Source organism: Herpailurus yagouaroundi, unplaced genomic scaffold (genome assembly GCF_014898765.1).
Source record: "Herpailurus yagouaroundi ecotype Mexico unplaced genomic scaffold, PumYag 163, whole genome shotgun sequence".
NCBI lineage: Eukaryota > Metazoa > Chordata > Mammalia > Carnivora > Felidae > Herpailurus > Herpailurus yagouaroundi.
In genome coordinates this window covers 19,792,261-19,801,292 of record NW_024412404.1, presented here as the reverse complement: position 1 = coordinate 19,801,292, position 9,032 = coordinate 19,792,261, and positions in this window count along the sequence as shown.

Sequence of the window (9,032 nt, the reverse complement as noted above, 5' to 3'; positions counted from 1 at the left end):
TGAAACCCTCATACACTGCTGGTAAGGATGTACAATTTTGTAGCCACTTTGAAAAACAGTTTGGCAGTTCCTCAAAACAGTAAGCATTAAGTTACTATCTGATCCAGCAATTCTTACGCTATACGTAAAGTGGTACAATATATTTGCAGGTAATCTGTGGTAAATTAAACTATGTACTATAAACTCTAGAGAAACCACTAAAAATATAACAGGAAGAATGAAGTCTAATAAATCAATAATGGAGATGAAATGGAGAAGAGCTCAATCCAAAAGAAGATGAGAATGGGACAAAAAGCCGATGGGACAAAGAGAAAATAAATAGCACAAAGGTCAATTTAAATCTAATGGTATTGGGGCGCCTGGGTGGCTCAGTTGGTTAAGCGGCCGACTTCAGCCCAGGTCACGATCTTGTGGTCTGTGAGTTCGAGCCCCGCGTCGGGCTCTGGGCTGATGGCTCAGAGCCTGGATGCCTGCTTCCGATTCTGTGTCTCCCTCTCTCTCTGCCCCTCCCCCGTTCATGCTCTGTCTCTCTCTCTGTCTCAAAAATAAATAAAAGTTAAAAAAAAAATAAAAAAAAATAAATCTAATGGTATTGATAGTTACATTAAATATAAGTGATTTAAACATTTACTTGGATGGCAGAGATTGTCAGACTGGATAAGAAAGCAATGCTCAATGCACCACATTTGATCCATCCTCTCTTAGCTCTAAAACCCCTCTTCCTTGCCCTGTTTGTGACACTCTAACAGTTCTCCCTTGCCATCTGGGATTATATAAAACTTTATCAGCAGAAGGCACTTGGAGAGACACTTTATTCTTCAGAGTTCTCTTTCCCCCTTAGCAGGTGTACTCATGTTATGGTTAATAATTTTTTAAATTCAATTATAATTAACATATAGTGTTATATTAGCTTCAGGTGTAAAATATAGTGATTCAATAATTCTATACATTTCTCAGTGCTCATCCAATAAGTGCACTCTTAATCCCCTTTATCTGTTTCACTCATTGTCCACCCTTTGTTTTTAAAAGTCTGGGTTTTTTTTGTCTTTTTTGTTTCGTTTCTTAAATTCCACATGTGAGTGAAAACTTCTGGTATTTGTCTTTCTTTGACTAGTTTCACTTAGCATTATTACCCCCTAGGAACATCCATGTTGTTGCAAATGGAAGAAGCTCATTCTTTTTTATGACTGAGTAGTATGTTATTATATATATAATATATAGAGTACACACACACACACACACACACACACACACACACACACACCACATCTTCTTTATCCCTTCATCTAGCAATGGACACTGGGGCTGTTTCCATATATTGGCTATTGTAAATAATGCTGCAATACACATGGGGTGCATATTTTCAAAAGACTGTTTTCATTTTCTTTGGATAAATACCCAGTAGTGGAATTATTGGATCATACGATAATTCCATTTTTAATTTTTTTGAGGAAGCTCCATACTGCCTTCCACAGTGGTTGTACCAGTTTGCATTTCCACCGACAGTGCAAGAAAGTCCCCTTTCTCCACACCCTTGTCAACACTTGTTGTGTCTCATGTTTTTGACTTTAGCCATTCTGACAGGTGTGAGATGATATCTCATTGTGGTTTTGATTTGCATTTCTCTGATGATTAGTGATGTTGAGCATCTTTTCATGTGTCTGTTGATTATCTGTATGTCTTCTTTGGAAAAATGTCTATTTAGATCCTGTCCCCATTTTTAAATTGGATTATGTTTTTAGGTGTTGAGTTGTAGAAGTTCTTTATATATTTTGGAAACTAACCCCTTATTGGATATGTCATTTGCAAATATCTTCTCCCGTTCAGTAGGCTGCCTTTTGTTTTGTTGACGGTTTCCTTTGCTGTGCAAAAGTATTTTATTTAGGTGTAGCCCCAATAGTTTAATTTTGCTTTGTTTCCCTTGCTTCGGGAGACATCTAGAAAACTGTTTCTATGGCTAATGTCAAAGAAAGTACCACCTATGTATTCTTCTAGAAGTTTTATGGTTTCAGGTCTCACATTTAGGTCTTTAATTCATTTTACTTTTGTGTATGGTGTAAGAAAGTGGTCCAGCTTCATTCCTTTGCACATAGCTATCCAGTTTTCCCAGAACCATTTATTAAAAAGACTGTCTTTTCCCGGTTGTATATTCTTGCTTCCTTTGTCATAGATTAATTGACCATAAAAGTGTGGGTCTATTTCTGGACTCTCTGATGCATTGATCTATGTGTCTATTTTTGTGTCAGTATGTAAATTTTATATTCAGCTTTTCCTGTTAGAATTAGTGTGTTGCTTCTGTATCCTGTTTGGACCCTGACCAGTATAGAATTAACATGGCAGCGGTCCTAAGAGATAACCCCACAAAAATGGGATTTAGAGATTTGTTTGGCTGTGCCCTTGGGGTTGAAGGCAGTGCTGAACTACCTGCCTGCCAACGGGAAATGGGATGCTGGTAATGCGTGGCATGCAGTGACATCACAATTAATCACGTTATCTCCTGTGATTAAGTAACAACAGAAGCCTGTGCCTTGGGAGGCCAGGTGGCTGCCCCACTTGACTGTTGGGATGTGGGATGAATTCTTTCGAGTATGCTTGATGGTTTACCAAAAGAGAATGCGAAATTCTCAGCTTAAGTTCTGGTCAAGAACCAGAAAGCTTCCATGACCACCCTAAAAAGATTCTCTCATTTCTTACAGACACTGGATTATAATGCCTTAAAATCAAACAAAAATTTAATTGTGTAGACTGCCGAATTACATCATTTAAATTCATAGTCTCACTAAGCTTTTCATGTGAAAGGGAAAGAATGGGATCCTGAAATGTGTAACAGGGACATCTGGCTGGATCCAAATAAAACTAACAACTTGAACCCTCATGTCATACCATCCTTCCCTTGCCAGTGGAAGTACCTTGCCCTTCTGTGTCAGAGAGGAACAGGCTTCTTTGCTCGGACACTGTGAGAACTTCACTGGGGCAGATGCTTTGAAAGGCAGTGCCCAAGACTCACCACCACCTCTCCCATAACTAGGTCAAATCTCAGCATTTTCCAGAGGAACAAGAGGACTCCGGAGAAAACAGATTTTACACCCAAAGAACTGTGAGACTTTGCTAATACATATTTTTAAGCATATTAAATGTGCTGTCAAAGCAAGCACCATACTTTTTAAGCATATTTATTGAGCTATGGTTCACACGTCCTACAATCCATCCATTTAAAGGGTACAAGTCAATGGTTTTTAGTATATGCACAGATATATGCAGCCACCAGAACAGTTCATTTTAGAAGATTTCCATCATCCCATTAAGAAACCTCATACACTTTACCTATTGCCCACTTACCCTCCCCCCATGCCCTCACCTACCCCTTCAGCTTACGCAAACACTAATCTCTTTCTGTATCTATAGATTTTCCTGTTCTGGACATTTCGTACGAATGAAATCACACGGTTTGTGGTGTTTTGTGACTGGCTTCTCTCACGGAGTAGAATATTTCCAAGGTTCACTCAGGTCGTAGCATGTATCAGCACTTCATCCCTTTTTTATAGCCAAATAATATTCCACTGTGTGGATATACCACTTTTTATCCATTTGCTCACTGATGAACAATTGGGTTCTTTCCACCTTTGGACTGTTATCAGTAATGCTACTCTACGCATTTGCATAAAAGTTGTGTAGACATTCATTTCTCTTGGGTACATACCAAGGAATGGAATTGCTGGGTCATACGTTAACTCGTGTGTGTGGCCATCTGAGGAACTGCCAGACTGTGTTCTAAAGCAGCTGGACTATTTTTGAATTAATTAATTTTTTAATTTACATCCAAGTTAGTTAGCATATAGTGCTATGATGATTTCAGGAGTAGATTCCAGTGATTCATCCCCTATGTGTAACACCCAGTGCTCATCCCAACAAGTGTCCTCCCTAATGCCCCTTACTCATTTAGCCCATCCCCCCACCCACAACCCCTCCAGCAACCCTCAGTTTGTTCTCTGTATTTAAGAGACTCTTCCATTTTGTCCCCCTCCTTGTTTTTATATTATTTTTGCTTCCCTTCCCTTATGTTCATCTGTTTTGTCTCTTAAATTCCTCATATGAGTGAAGTCATATGATATTAGTCTCTCTCTGACTGGCTAATTTCACTTGGCATAATACCCTCCAGTTCCATCCATGTTGTTGCAAATGGCAAGATTTCATTCTTTTTGATTGCTGACTAATACTCCATTGTATATGTATACCACATCTTCTTTATCCATTCATCTATCGTTGGACATTTGGGCTCCTTCCATACTTTGGCTATTGTTGATAGTGCTGCTATAAACATGGGGGTGCACATGTCCCTTTGAAACAGCACAACTGTATTCCTTGGGTAAATGCCTAGTAGTGTAATTGCTGGGTCGTAGGGTAGTTCTATTTTTAGTTTTTTGAGGAGCCTCCATACTGTTTTCCAGAGTGGCTGCACCAGCTTGCATTCCCACCAACAGTGCAAAAGAGATCCCCTTTGTCCGCATCCTCGCCAACATCTGTTGTTGCCTGAGTTGTTAATGTTAGCCATTCTGCCTGGTGTGAGGTGGTATCTCATTGTGGTTTTAATTTGTATTTCCCTGATGATCAGTGATATTGAACATTTTTTCATGTATCTGTTAGCCATTTGGATGTCTTCTTTGGAGAAGTGTCTATTCATGCCTTTTGCCCATTTCTTCACTGGATTATTCATTTTTTGGGGGGTGTTGCGTTTCTTTATAGATGCAGCTGGATTATTTTACATGCTAGCATCAGTCATTATTTTCTCCTCTCATGTGGTTTGTTTTTCACTTTCGTGATGGTGTTCTCTGCAGCACAAACATTTTTAATCTTAATTTTGGTGAAGTCCAATTTATGTTTCTTCTTTTGTTGATTGTCCTTTGAGCGTCATATGTATAATCCTTCAGCAAATCAGATATATTCCTCAACTGTGCTGAGTTTACCATGGAGCTCACCAAAGGACTTCTCCGTTTTGGGTATCATTTTTGGTATATATTTTTTTCTTGTAGTATCACCACTAAACTCTTTCTTACAATTTCTCTCTGCTAAAATTGGTTCCCATCTGTTCATGTTGTCCATCTTTCCCACTAGATACTTTTAACATATTAATCACAGTTGTTTTAATGTTCCCATCTGGGACGGTTATATCTGAGCCTGGTTCTATCGACTGCTTTGTTTTCTTTTTCTTTTTTTTTTTTTATTTTTTTTTTCAACGTTTATTTATTTTTGGGACAGAGAGAGACAGAGCATGAACGGGCGAGGGGCAGAGAGAGAGAGGGAGACACAGAATCGGAAACAGGCTCCAGGCTCTGAGCCATCATCCCAGAGCCCGATGCGGGGCTCGAACTCACGGACCGCGAGATCGTGACCTGGCTGAAGTCGGACGCTTAACCAACTGCGCCACCCAGGCGCCCCTCGACTGCTTTGTTTATTAACAGCGTCTTTGCCTTGAATGATGCACATTCTTCGTGCGATAGAGGGTACAGCAGTATAGTGTGCACTCTGGGAAGTGGCCATGCGGCTTCTTGGTTCAAGTCTATTGTGGGACATTAGTGGATGTCGTCCGGAGTTGAGCTGGGCCTAGGTTTTGTTGTTGCTGTTCTTACCTTTGGGGCCCCACAGGTGCAGGTTCCTGTACTGGGGGCCAACTCTGCTTGTGGCAAAGCAGGGGTGCAGAAGGTGCAGAAGGGTTTTCCTCCGTGCTCGTACTCCACTTCCAGCTTTGTGCAACACAGAAGGTTATCTCTCTCCATGCCTTTCCTCCTCCCCTAGCAGTAGACTATGCTTGGAGTGGGGCCAGGAATGCTGTTATCCCGGTCTGGCTTCAGTCTTAGGCATGTCTTGGGTGTGTGTTTGTTCCTTCCCAGTGGTAGCTGATTTCTGCTTGCTAACCGGTATGGGTTCTTGGGCCCTGGATGGTTTCTTGCCACTCCCAGAGGGTTATGGGATTTTTTTTCTTCTACCTTTCCCCCAGCCATGGTGAGCTTTTACTTTTCCCTGGAGATGAAGGGAGTACGGCCCTTCCACTGGTGGATTCAGAATTATGCTTCATAGGAGAATATCTGAGGAAGTGAGCAAGGATCCATGCCAGGAGCTGAAGATCACTGCAGGTCCGCCTCAGCAAGGCGGGTCTCAGGGGCCCTTCTCCTGAGCAGTGAAGGTCTAGGGAAAAGATCCTGGAAGGGAACGCAAACTCGCTCTGGGTGGAGGGCCCCTAGCCCTTCCAGACAAACTAGTCCTTCTTTGTCTTAGCAACTCAGTAAAATTTTTACCTGATTTCATCTTACTCACTGGTTTTGTGGCCAAATCTTTTTGCAGCGCTCTGCCACAGGCAGGATGGTTTGGCTGCCCTCTCTCCTTAGATTACCTAGTTGCCTTTCTGATGAACTCAAGAAAAGTCATGTCTTTATAGTGTACTCATCTTTTTATTACTGTTAGGACAGGAAGGTTTCTGCAGTGTTCTATATCCTAAGCAAATGCAGAAGCCCATACTATTAATATGATAAGGTTACGGGTGATGTAAATTCTCTATATTATAGGGGTGCCTGGCTGGCTCAGCTGGTAGAGCATGCAACTCTTGATCTCGGGGTCGTGAGTTCAAGCCCCACGTTGAGTGTAGACATTAAATAAATAAAACTTAAAATAATTTCTTTATATTCTATATTTATGTAACATTTGAATTTTCACAAGTGTATTTTGGTTTTATAAGTAGAAGAGTCAGGATTCTTTGGAGAAACTGAACCAACAGCATGTGTGTGTGTGTGTGTGTGTGTGTGCGCACACGTGTATGTATATGTAAAATGAGATTTATTATAAGGAATTGGCTCACACAATTATGGGGGCTGAGGAGTTCCAAGATCTGCAGTTGGCAAGCTGGGGACCCAGAAGAACTGTGGGTGTAATTCTAGTCCAAGTCTGAAGATCTGAAAGCCCAGAGCACTGATGTGTAAGCTCTGGTCCACAGGCCAGCAGACTCGAGCCCCAAGAAGAGTAGATATTTCAGTTGGGAGGCAGAAGGCTCACGTTCCAGCACAGTTAGGCAGGACGAGTTCCTCTTACTTAGCCTTTGGTTCCGTCTTGGTCTTCAACTGATTGGACGAGGCCCACCCACACCAGGGAGGGCAATCTGCTTTACTCAGTCTACCAATGGGAGTGTTAATCCCCTCCAGAAACACCCTCACAGACACACCCAGAATAATGCTTGACCAACTGTCTGGACATCCCATGGCCCAGACAAGTTGAAACAAAATTAGCCATTACAATGTTGTACTAACAATAATAATAATAATACCATCATAATTCTGGACAACCTCTTAAGGCTGAGACTGATCTGGGAGGCACAGTGGTGACAAGACTTTCTCTACATGTCCTGTTCCAGTGGCCCTGGACGCCCAGCTGAGTTCTGGCTCCCTGAAGCCACTCACTGAGAAATATTCTCCAGTCTGGACCCACCCACGCCAGACCCTCCTCCTAATGACAAAGAAGAGCTGAGGGCCACCACACAGGGGTCCTCCCCTAGGAGGCACCTTGCCAAGCTGAGTAGGAGGCACCTTGCCAAGTCGGGAAGCCCCTTCTGCCAGCATTATGGAGGAACAGCAGCCCACAAAGCTTGGGCCAAACAGGCGACCGCCACCTCATCATCTGAGAGTTAAAGTAGAGGGCTCACTCCAGATTCCCAGAGCTTCCAGCAAGAAACGTTTCCAGAAGTAACCAATGACTCTCATGGTCTAGTGGTTTGCTTTTGAATCTTGCCCACCCTGGCCTCTGCTCAGATTCTCAGACTTTAGAATTACTTTAACATTCCGATTCCTAGGTCCCACCCACAGAGATTTGTATCCAGTAGGTCTCAGGTGTGGCCCAGGGCTCTGTGTGTTTGGCCAGCGCCCCAGCACTCCCAGTAGCATTGCTTTAGGCCTCACCTGACCCGGGAAACATTTACAGACATTCCTTTTCACGGGGCAACATACTGGAGTCCAGAAGTGTGTTACATTCTCCCATGTTCTCCCGCGTGCTCCACGCAAGTAGCCGGGCACAGAAAGTAAGCCTTGCGTGACTCCATAGGTACCAAGTCCTGCAATAGGCAGGATTAATCTACAGTGACGGGATTCAGGGGTTGCCTGGGAAGGCGCACGGGGTGGGGGTGGGGGGGCGACTCTCTGGAGAGATGGGAACGTTCTAGGACTTAGTTCGGTGTGCGCGTTTGCCCAAAGCGATCGAGCTTTATGCTGAAAATGTGTGAATTTGGTTCTCCGTGAATTCTACCTCAGTGAAGTCCTTTTGAAAAGCTGTCATGTGGTGCCTCAGAAAAATGCCATCGCGGATGATTAAACACGTTGTGCTTCCGTGGTGTCACACGATGACGTCTGAGAGCACGCGTGTGACTCACCACGTCGTTCACGCATTGGGTGACACGTGTCAGCGAGTCACCATCTTGTTTGTGTGTTGCTCAGGCTCCCGCTTTATACAGTAAGACCAGGCACGGGCCCTTGGGCAAGGTGCTCGCAAGAGAGCTGAGCGAGCGGCCCCACCTTCAGGAAACTGGTTTTAGGAAATTCTCACGTTCCACTCCCCTGCCCCACACCAGACTCCTCTGGATGGACGTGTACGTGCGTGCACGCGTGTGCACGCGCGCGCACACACACCCCTCATTCGCTCACTCCCCCCTCACAGAAAAGGAAAGTCTCTGTGAAGTAAACACGAGCCCCACAGGCTCTGTGACCTGAGACCCCTCAGAAATCACCATGGGGCCAGCAGGTCACAACTCAAGGGGCCTGCCTTTCAAACTTGTTGACACACCCTTGCCTCCCTGGAGTCCTCAGAGGTCAAGAGGAGGCTCCACAGGGACAAAAAAAGTTGTGGCTTTGACCTCAGAAGTCACAAGAACTCTGAATGCGGGGACCTGAGGACCAACGGGCCTGTGCATTCTGAGAGGCCCCCCGACAGAGAACCCTCTGGATTGGCGAGTCTGAATTTCTAGCCCCTGCTCTGTCAGCGGATTCACAGGGCCACCT